Source organism: Rhinolophus ferrumequinum, chromosome 3 (assembly GCF_004115265.2).
Source record: "Rhinolophus ferrumequinum isolate MPI-CBG mRhiFer1 chromosome 3, mRhiFer1_v1.p, whole genome shotgun sequence".
In the NCBI taxonomy this organism is placed as follows: Eukaryota; Metazoa; Chordata; class Mammalia; order Chiroptera; family Rhinolophidae; genus Rhinolophus; species Rhinolophus ferrumequinum.
Window position 1 is genome coordinate 3365332 of NC_046286.1, and position 10748 is coordinate 3376079.

The window sequence follows — 10748 nt, forward strand, 5'->3', positions numbered from 1 at the left end:
GTGCTCAACACAAGTGAGTTTCTCTCCTACGTACTGTCACACACACACCACTACGTCATGAATCTCCAAGTCTCCTTTCTCTCCTGTCCCTGGAGCATAGATGCAGCAGAATTCCCACTCACAACTCCATTCAGCACCAGGAAAGAGACCTTTGGAACCAGCATGAGAGCACATTAGTTTGGGGCCACAATGGAAGACTCCAGGGATCAGGAAACTTCCAACGGCAAGCTGTAGGGTGTCACCTGTCACTCTGTCCTTTGAGAATCAAATATAAAACTTCCAGTTCCTGCTGAGATGGCAAATAGTTAGGTGTGGGCTCCTGGCTTCCTAGCCCAAAATTAATGTCAGTTAAGCTACAGAAGCAAAGGTAAGCGAGGATCTGGGGAACCAGCAGCAATGAAAACAACAAAGACAAAGTGTTTAGAACTTGCCAGGAGAGACAAAAATGCTGTCCTGAACTGATGTGTGTATAGGGAGTAGGAAGGTCTGCATCCTGGGATGGAAGCAGCAGTGGGAGGACAGCTGCAGGAAGACCTTTTCAATTCTACCCTTAGTCCCTCAGTACTGCCTTGGGACGGTCATTGCCTCCTCTTCACACAGAAATGGAAATCAAACAGCACTAGAGCCTTGCGAGGTCAACGAACAGATGAAGCTAGATGCAAGCTTTAGAGTATTCAATTCTCCGTTACTTGCCACCACTCCTCAACTCTCAGAGCCGGTGGATTGCAACATAGAGAGCCTGCCTGCTCCCAGTTGTGCTTTGCCTAAGAGTCGGCTGATAGAGAAGTTGCAAATCAGGAGTGTTTCTGAGTGCTCTACCAGGACTGGACCTGGCAGGGCACAGACCTCAGAGCCTGACCTTCATCTCTTTCCCGTTTCACATCACCCCGCAAACTAGCTGTTGCCCCCATAGAGCCATAGACCCACAGAATTAGACAGCTAAGGAGTAAAACCACTGCAAAACATAGATGACAAATGAATACCATATGCTATCTAACGCAGGATTGTGAAAAAATATGAACCAAGAACTTAAAATAAGATGATAAATACACTTAATAAGATAATAGAACATATAAACATCATAAAGCAAAATCAGTGATTCATAAAAATAAAGAGGCAACACTTGATATTAAAACTATAACAGTATAAATGACAACTACTATAAATGGAACAAGGAGCAGGATGGACAGAGCCAAAGAATAATTAGCGAGGTGGAAGACAAGATGAAAGAAGTCTCCCTGAAGAGAGCGGGAAAGAAAAAAGACATCAAAAATATAAAAGAGAGTTCAGCAAAATGGAGGATGGAAATAGAAGTGTTAACATCTGGATAATGAGAGGTCTCCCAGTGAGAGAGAAAAAGAGGAGAGTATATATTTGAGGAAATAATGAGTAATGAATTTACCAGTATTATAGAAAGATGAAAGACCTCAGAGTGAAGGGCTGAAAGAGTACCAACAGAAGCAATAAGAAAAGCTCCACACAAGGCTCATCATAATGACACGAGGAAATACGCAAAAATCTCACAGAAAGGTCGCCTACAGCAGAGAAGCAATCAAAGTGATATTAGACTTTCTAACAGCATCAATGGATGCAAGAAGAAAATAAAATAATGGTTTGCAGTAATGAGGGAAAATAAGCTTGAACCTTATATATGTCTAAGTTGCTATTCAAATAAGATGACATAACAAACATATTCTTATGCATACAAACCTTAGGACCCAGAGCGATACTGTAACCACTTTTGGAGGAAGTACTCAAATACCCGTACAAAGAGAGTCAAATCAAGGAAGTTACAACAAGGAATATAGGAATAAGGGTGATTTGTCAACAAATCCGGGATCACATTAAAGAAAAGATGTGTGTGTGTCTGTGTGTGTGTGTGTGTGTGTGTGTGTGTGTGTGTGTAAATTCAGATTTAAAAATTTAGATAATATTCACTTGGTGGGGGGACTGGCACTTGAGTGAAAGAAGAAAAAAATCAAAAGGACATGTGATAGGTGTATTAAATTAACTGGATTGCGATAGCCATTTCACAATACGTACACATATTAAATCAGCACATTGTACACTTTTTAAAAAGACACATTGTACAAATTAAATACATACAATTTTTATTTGTCATCCATACCTCAAAGGTTGGAAGAAAATTTTAAAATAAATATATTTTTAAAAGAAAATCAAAAGGACATTGTTTTTAAGTCCTTGTTCTTAAGACATGTCCTTGTTCTTAAGAAATATCTAGCAGTAGAGGGGCATAATGTCTGCAACTTACTCTAAAATGATTAGGAAAAACCATTAGAAAGACAGAGACAGAGAGAAAAAGAAAGCAAAATGTTAAAAATTGTTGAATCTAGGCAAAGTGTCATAGGAATTCTTTGTACTATTCTTATAACTTTTCTGTAAATTTAAAATTATTGCAAACTAAGAAGTTTAAATTTTTCATAAATAACATTTGAGTTAAAAATTATAAAGAATAATTAGAACTGAATACAAATTAAAACACTACATATTAAAAGTTGTTGGATATGATTAAAGAAGAACTTAGAGGAAAATTTTTTGCCTTTAAATACACTTATCCAAAATAAATAAATAAAATGAGCTAAGCATTCAACTCAAAAGTTAGGTTAAAAGGAACAGAACAAACCTCTCAAAAGAAGGAAGGAAATAATAAAGATAAGGATAGAGATCAGTGAAATAGAGAACTAAAAGCAATAAAAGATTTAATGACAACAAAAGCTGGCCTTTGAAAGGATACATATAAATGTTGTTCCGGAAAAGAGAATAAAGAACAAAATCTGCCCAGCTCATTGTATAGAGGAATTTTTATTACAAAAATAAATAAAGAAATACAAGCAAAACGAGTTTGCTGCCCATGCTTTATAATACAACACCCTAAGTAAAATATTAATTAAATGAAACCAACAGTAAATATGTAACTATAAGATGATGAAACAGGGTTTATCCCAGGAATGCAGATGTTTCACATCAAAAAATCTCTCAGTATTTGGATATACTGAGTATTATATCCTCATTATTAAGAGATTAAGAGGATATAATTATTAAGAGATTAAGAGGGAAAATACATATAATTAAATAAATCAATGATGGAAAACTCTTTTTTAATTTCAACATCTATTTATGTTTGTTAGTTTCACTCTTAGAAAACTAAGAAAAAAAAGGAAAACTACTTAATTTAGTAATGGGTGTACATATAAACCTGTACACCCAATAGACTGTGATAAGCAAGGATTTCTGCTTTTAGGAAGATGGAATAGACATACTTTTGCTATTCCTCCCACTAAGTGCAGTTAAAAACCCTGGACAGGGCCGGCCCGCTAGCTCAGGTGGTTGGAGCGCCGTGCTCCTAACGCCGAGGTCGCCAGTTCAATTCCCACATGGGCCCGTGAAGCTAAGATTATGAACAACAGCTCTCCTTGGAGCTGGGCTGCCATGACTAGCTGGAGATCGGCATGGGCTGCCAAGAGCAGCCAGCAGCCAGCAGCCAGCAGCCAGCGTGAGCAGCCGTGTGAGCAGCGGACCTGATGGCCAGCAACCGATTGCCTCAGCCGGGGGAGCGCAAGGTTCATAATACCAGCATGGTCCAGGGAGCTGTGTCCTACACAACTAGACTGAGAAACAACGGCTTGAACCAGAGGAGGGGAGGTAGAAGAAGGGGAAAAAACAAAACAAACAAACAAACAAAAAACCACCTGGACATAATATATAAAACAAACATAAGAAGAAGGGGAAAAAACAAAACAAACAAACAAACAAAAAACCACCTGGACATAATATATAAAACAAACATAAGAAGACTCTAAAAGGCAGAGGTAAGAAAGCAGATCATCTGGCATGCCAGGACTTGAGGACTGACACCATGGTGAGTTCCCAGGGGTTTCTTTTGACTCGTGTGTCCTAGACTTGCAGGTGAAGGAATTGGAAACTTGACAAGGCCAACTGGCAAAAAAAACCAAACAAACAAAAAACAAAAAACCCCAATAAAAGTCTGATAACAATAGCCAAAAGACCAGAACAGAGGCAGCCTATCAAGACAGAAAACTTTCGGAAAATAACTGCTGTATTCCAAGCAAACACCACAGAAATAACTGTGGCCCAGCTCCCGCTCACACCAGAAAGACCAAATGGGAAGCCTAGACTTCCACCTTCTTGAGACTGTAAGTGGCACCCAAACATCACTCTGCAGTGGTGTCCGAGTAGACCAATTAGGACGCCAAGAATTTCATTTCTTCAGCCCAGTAATGAGGCCCCCACCCAAGATACCAGTGGAGATGAGGAGTTGGGGAGATCTCTCACACCTGTCCAGCAATAATGGTACTGGCTAAAAGAAGTTCTCTAAACAGGATGAAAATGATCAAATAGGAACCTTGGAACATCAAGAAAGAAGAATGAACAAGGTAAGCAAAAAATATGGGTGAATACATTTATTTTCTCCTCTTCAGTTTCCTAAACAATGTTTAGTCGTCAAAGCAAAAATTATAACTATCTGATGTGGTTCTAAATGTATGTAGAGAAAATACAGAGGGTGCCAAAAACATGTATACACATTTTAAGAAAGGAAAACTGTATTAAAATTGTAATACTCAATATATACTGATAACAAAAGATGAATACAAGTCATGTTTGACTTCTGCGATTACAAGAGGTGCTCAAAGTGGTTACCATCAGCATCCAGACACTTCTGATTATGGCGAACTACTGCTTGAGCAACGTTGACCAAAGTGTCCACGTGTATACATTATTTTGGCACCCCCACTATTTAAGACAATCATGTTATAAATGAGGGAGGGAAAAGGGACACAAAGAGAGGTATGGTTTCTATACTACATTCAAACTAGTAAATGATGATGACAATAGACTGTGATAATTATGTATGTATAATATAATACCTAGAACAATCACTAAAATAGCTATACAAAAAAATATGCTCAAAAACACTAGATAAATAAAAATTGAATTATAAAAAATGTTTAAGTGAGCCACAGAAAGGCAGAAGTAAACAAATGAAAAACAGTGAACAAACAGAAAACAAAAAATAAAATGGCAGGAAAAACAGCCCTACCATATTACTATAGACTGAATTGTGTTCCCCCCAAATTCATATATTGAAATTTTAATACCTAATATATTTAGAAATAAGGCCTTAATGGAATTAATTAAGGTTAAATGAAGTCATAAGGGGAGGGCCCTGATCTGATAGAATTAATGTCCTTATAAGAAAAGAGAGACCAGACTATTCTTTCTCTCTCTCTCTCTCTCTCTCTCTCTCTCTCTCTCTCTCTCTCCCTCTCTCTTTCTCTCTCTCCCTCCCTTCCTCCCTTCCCACCCCCCCGTCCTGGGTGAGGACACAACCAGAAGTCAAGCCAGAAAGAGAGCTTTTACCAGAAACTAGTTATGCTGGCAATCTGATCCTCTGATCTCAAACTTCCAGAACTGTAAGAAAATAAATTTCTCTTGTTTAAGAAATTTCTCTTGTTTAAGCCATCCTGTCTATGATATTTTGTTATGGTAGGCCAAGTAGACTAATATACATACAAATAGTTACATTATATGTAAATGGTCTAAATAAATCAATCAGAAGATGCAGATTGGCAGAGTAGAGTTTTAAAAGGTGAACAAACCAAAGATATGCTATCTCCAAGAAAATTGTTCAAATATAATAATATAGTCAGGTTAAAAGTAAAAGGATGGAAAAATATATACCATGTAGTCATTAATCAAAGGAAAACATGAGTGAGTATATTACTATCAGATAAAACAAACTTAGAATAAAGAAAATCATCAGAAACAGATTAGAACATTTTATAATGACAAAAGGATCAACCTCCCAAAAAGACATAGCAATTCTAAATGTTTATGCACAAAACAACAGAGCTGCAAAATATGTGAAGCAAAAACTGAAAAGAGAAATATATGAATCAACAGTTATAGTTGGAGACTTCAACATAATTCTCTCGAAAATTAGTAGAATAATTAGTCAGAAACTAAATAAGGATATAGAAGAACTCAGCCATGCCATCAACCAATAGGATCTAATCCACATTTATAAAACACTCCACTCAACAACAGCAGATACACATTCTTTCTAAGTGGACATATATCAAGATGGACTATCTCTGAGGTCATAAATTTAGAATTGAAATCATGCAGGGTGTATTCTCTGAGTACAATTAAACAAACTAGAAATCAGGAACAGAAAGATAAAGGGAAAATTTCCAAACACTTGGAAACCAGGCAATCATTTTTAAATAATCCATGGGTCAAAGAGTAAGTCTCAAAGAAAATTTTAAAATACACTGACTTGAATAAAAATGAAAATAGAATATATCAAAATTCATGGGATATAGTTAAAGCAGTGCTAAGAGGGGAATTTATAACATTAAATTCATATATTAAAAATATCAATAACCTACCTCAATAACCTAGAAAAAGATAAAAATAAACCCAAAGCAAGCAGAAGAAAGGAAATAATAAAGATAAGAGCAGAAATCATTGAAACTGAAAACAGAAAAACAATAGAGAAAATTAGTGAAACAAAGAGCTGATTCTTTGAAAAGATCAACAAATTGATGAACCTCTAACACGAACAACAAAGAAAAAAGAAGATTGAAATTACCAATATCAATATTAATAATGAAACAGCAGACCCTGCAGACAGCAAGTGGATGAGAGAATACTACAAACAACTCTACAAACATAACTTTGACATTTTAGACAAAATGTATCACTTCCTCACAAAAGACAAACTATTACAACTCACCCAAACAAGAAATAGATCATTAGAATAGCCATATAACTATTAAGGTATTGAATTTGAAATTTAAACTCCCAAAAAACAAATCTCTGGGCCCAGATAGTTTTACTGGAGAATTCTACCAAACATTTAAAGAAGAATTAACACCAATTCTACACAATTTCTTCCAGTAGAATAGGAGGAAATACTTCCCAATTCATTTTATAAAATTAATATTACTGTGATATCAAAACCAGATTTTTAAAAAATTACATAACTATATCCTTCATTAATATAAACACAAAAATCCTTAACAAATTATTAGCAAATACAATTCAACAATATATAAAAAACAGTATACACTGTGACCATTTTGGGTTTTTCCAGGGATGCAAAGCTGGTTCAATATTCAAAAATCAATAAGTGTAATCTACCATATTTTCATGCTAGGGGAGAAAAATAATCACATCAATCAATGCAGGAAAAGTATTTGATTCCATGTAACACTCATTCATGATTTTTTAAAAATTCAGAAAAAAATAAGAATAAAGGGAACTTTTTCAACTGGATAAAAAAACATCTAAAAAACCCTAGATATAACATTATACTTAATGATGAAAGACTAAATGCTTTTGCCCTAAGACCAGGTATAAGGTAAGCTATACACTCTCACCATTCTTATTCAACATAGTGTTAGAAGTTCTAGCCAGTACAATAATGGAAGAAAATAAAATAAAAGATAAATAGACTGGATAGGAAGACATTTTTTTTTTTTAATTTTTGTATGACATGATTTTATACACAGAAAATCCCAGGAAAGCTACAAAAACAATTCTAGAACTAATAAGTGAGTTCAGCAAGGTTATAGGATATAAGATAAACATATTTAAAAATCAATTATATTTTTATAAACTAATAATGAACACATAAATACTAAAATTAAAAATCAATATCATTTAAAATTGCTAAAAAATGAAATATTTAAGTGTAAATCTAACAAAACATTTGCTAAACTTGTATGCTGAAAACTGCACAACACTGATAAAAGAAATGAAAGAATATAGAAATGAAATAAATTGAAATACATATCATGTTCATGGATTAGAAGATTCAATATAGTAAAGGTGACAATTATTCCCCAAATTGACATACAGGTTTAATGCAATTCCTATCAAAATCCCAGCAAGAATTTTTTATAGATCTAGAAAATAGTATTGTAAAATTTATGAGGAAAATTAAAAGAAATGAAATAGCTAAAACAACCTTGAGAAATGTTAAAGTAGGAAGATTCAGTCTATCTGATTTCAAAAAGTATTACATAGCTACAGTAATCAATATTGTCTGTTATTGATGAAGGGACAGGCACATAGATCAACTGAACAAAATAACCAAGAACAGTCCCACACAAATATGCCCGATTCCTTTTTGATAAAGGAGCAAAAGCAATTAAATGGAGGAAAGGTTGCTTTTTCAACAAATTAAACTAGAACAATTGAACATCCATAGGCAGAGAAGAGGGAGGAGGAGGAGAAAAAAGAAAGAGTAGGAGAAGAGGAAGACAGATCAACTTAAGATGGAGTCAAGATGGTGGAGTAAGTAAATTCTGTGCCCGCCTTCTCCCAGAACCACATCAAAATTACAACTAAACTACAGAAAAACCATCATGGAGAACCACTTGAAGTCTAGCTGAACAGAAGTCCCATAACTAAGGATACACAAAAGAAACCACGTTGAGACTGGTAGGAGAAGTGGAGACGCAGAACAGGCTGGCCCCACACCCACGTGTGGCAGTTAAAAATCAGGAGGGATATCTCAGCTGTGGAGATCCCCCCCTGAGGAGCAAAGGGTTCCAGCCCCACACTAGACTCCCCAGCCAAGGGTTCCAGTGCTGGGAAGAAGAGCCCCCACAACATCTGGCTGTGAAAAATCAGCCGGTATTGTGGCTGAGCGAGATGGGGGGGCTGCTGGAGTCCAAGGCATTCTCTTTTTCTATTTTTTTTTAAAGATTTTTATTGGGGAAGGGGAACAGGACTTTATTGGGGAACAGTGTGTACTTCCAGGCCTTTTTTTCCAAGTCAAGTTGTTGTCTTTTCAGTCTTAGTTGTGGAGGGCGCAGCTCAGCTACAGGTCCAGTTGTCATTTTCTAGTTGCAGGGGGCGCAGCCCACAATCCCTTGTGGGAGTCAAACTGGCAACCTTGTGGTTGAGAGGATGCAACTACATCCTCTCAACCAACTGAGCCATCCGGGAGCTCAGTGGCAGCTCAGCTCAAGGTGCGTGTTCAATCTTAGTTGCAGGGGGCGGAGCCCACCATCCCTTGCGGGACTCGAAGAATTGAACTGGCAATCGTGTGGTTGAGAGCCCACTGACTCATGTGGGAATCGAACTGGCAGCCTTTGGAGTTAGGAGCATGGAGCTCTAACCGCCTGAGCCACTGGGCCAGCCCCTCCAGGCATTCTCTTAAAGGGCCCAAGCACAGACTTACTCGCCAACGGACTCACTTTTTCTGAGCTCCATCGCTGGGGCAGCAGCTCAAAAGGCACCAGGGACCTACAGAAAGGAACTGAATTATCTGGCTTCGGGCAGAGTGCTGGAGGAGCAGCTTTCTCACGGACTGGAGTGCTGGAAGAGGCCATTGTCCCTTTGTTGAGCCCTCCCCACACCTGGCCTGGGCACAGAGAGAAAAGCAGTTAGTTACCTACAAGGGAGTTTCCATTAATGGACATCTAGGTTTCATCCACATCTTGGCTATCGTAAATAATGCTGCAATGAACACATAAATGCACATGTCTCTTTGAACCAGTGCTCTGGGTTTCCTCAGATAAATACCCAGAAGTGGAATTACTAGGTCCTTCTTTGTTTCTTGTTCTGGCCTTTGTTTTAAAGTCATTTTGTCTGGTATAAGTATTTCTACCCCAGTTTTATTTTCATTTTCACTTTCATGAAGTGTTTTTCCATCCCTTTACTTTCCATCTGTGTGTCTCTTTCAATCTGAAGTGAGTCTCTTGTAGGCAGCGTATGTAAGGGTTTTGTTTTCTTATCCATTCAGCCCTCCTATGTCTTTTGATTGGAGCATTTAATTCATTTACATCAAAAGTAATTGTTGGGCGGGCCCAGTGGCTCAGGTGGTTGGAGCTTCATGCTCCTAACTCCAAAGGCTGACAGTTTGATTCCCACATGGGCCAATGGGTTCTCAACCACAAGATTGCCAGTTCAATTCCTCGAGTCCCGCAAGGGATGATGGGCTCCACCCCCTGCAACTAAGATTGAACAGGGCACCTTGAGCTGAGCTGCCTCCTGGATGGCTCAGTCGGTTGGAGCGCAGGCTCTGAACCACAAGGTTGCCAGTTGGATTCCTCGACTCCCCCAAGGGATGGTGGGCAGCGCCCCCTGCAACTAAAATTGAACATGGCACCTTGAGCTGAGCTGCCACAGAGCTCCCAGATGGCTCAGTTGGTTGGAGTGCGTCCTCTCAACCACAAGATTGCCGGTTTGACTCCCACAAGGGATGGTGGGCAGTGCCCTCTGCAACTAGCAATGGCGACTGGACCTGGAGCTGAGCTGCGCCCTCCACAACTAAGACTGAAAGGACAACAACTTGAAGCTGAACAGTACCCTCCACAACTAATATTGAAAGGACAACAACTTGACTTGGAAAAAAGTCCTGGAAGTACACACTGTTCCCCAATAATGTCCTGTTAAAAAAAAAAAAAATTTACAAGCTTTAAAAAAAACAAGTAATTGTTGATAGATATGTAGCTATTGCCATTTTGTTATTCATAATTTTAATCTTTTTTAAACTTTCCATCTTAAAGAAGTCTCTCTAACCTTCCTTGTAATACTGGTTTGGTGGTGATGAACTCCTTTAGCTTTTTCTTGTCTGGAAAGCTCTTTATCTGTCCTTCAATTTTAAAAGATAATCTTACTAGGTAGTGTACCTTTGGTCGTAGGTTCTTACTTTTCATCACTTTGAATATTTTGTGCCAATCCCTTCTGGC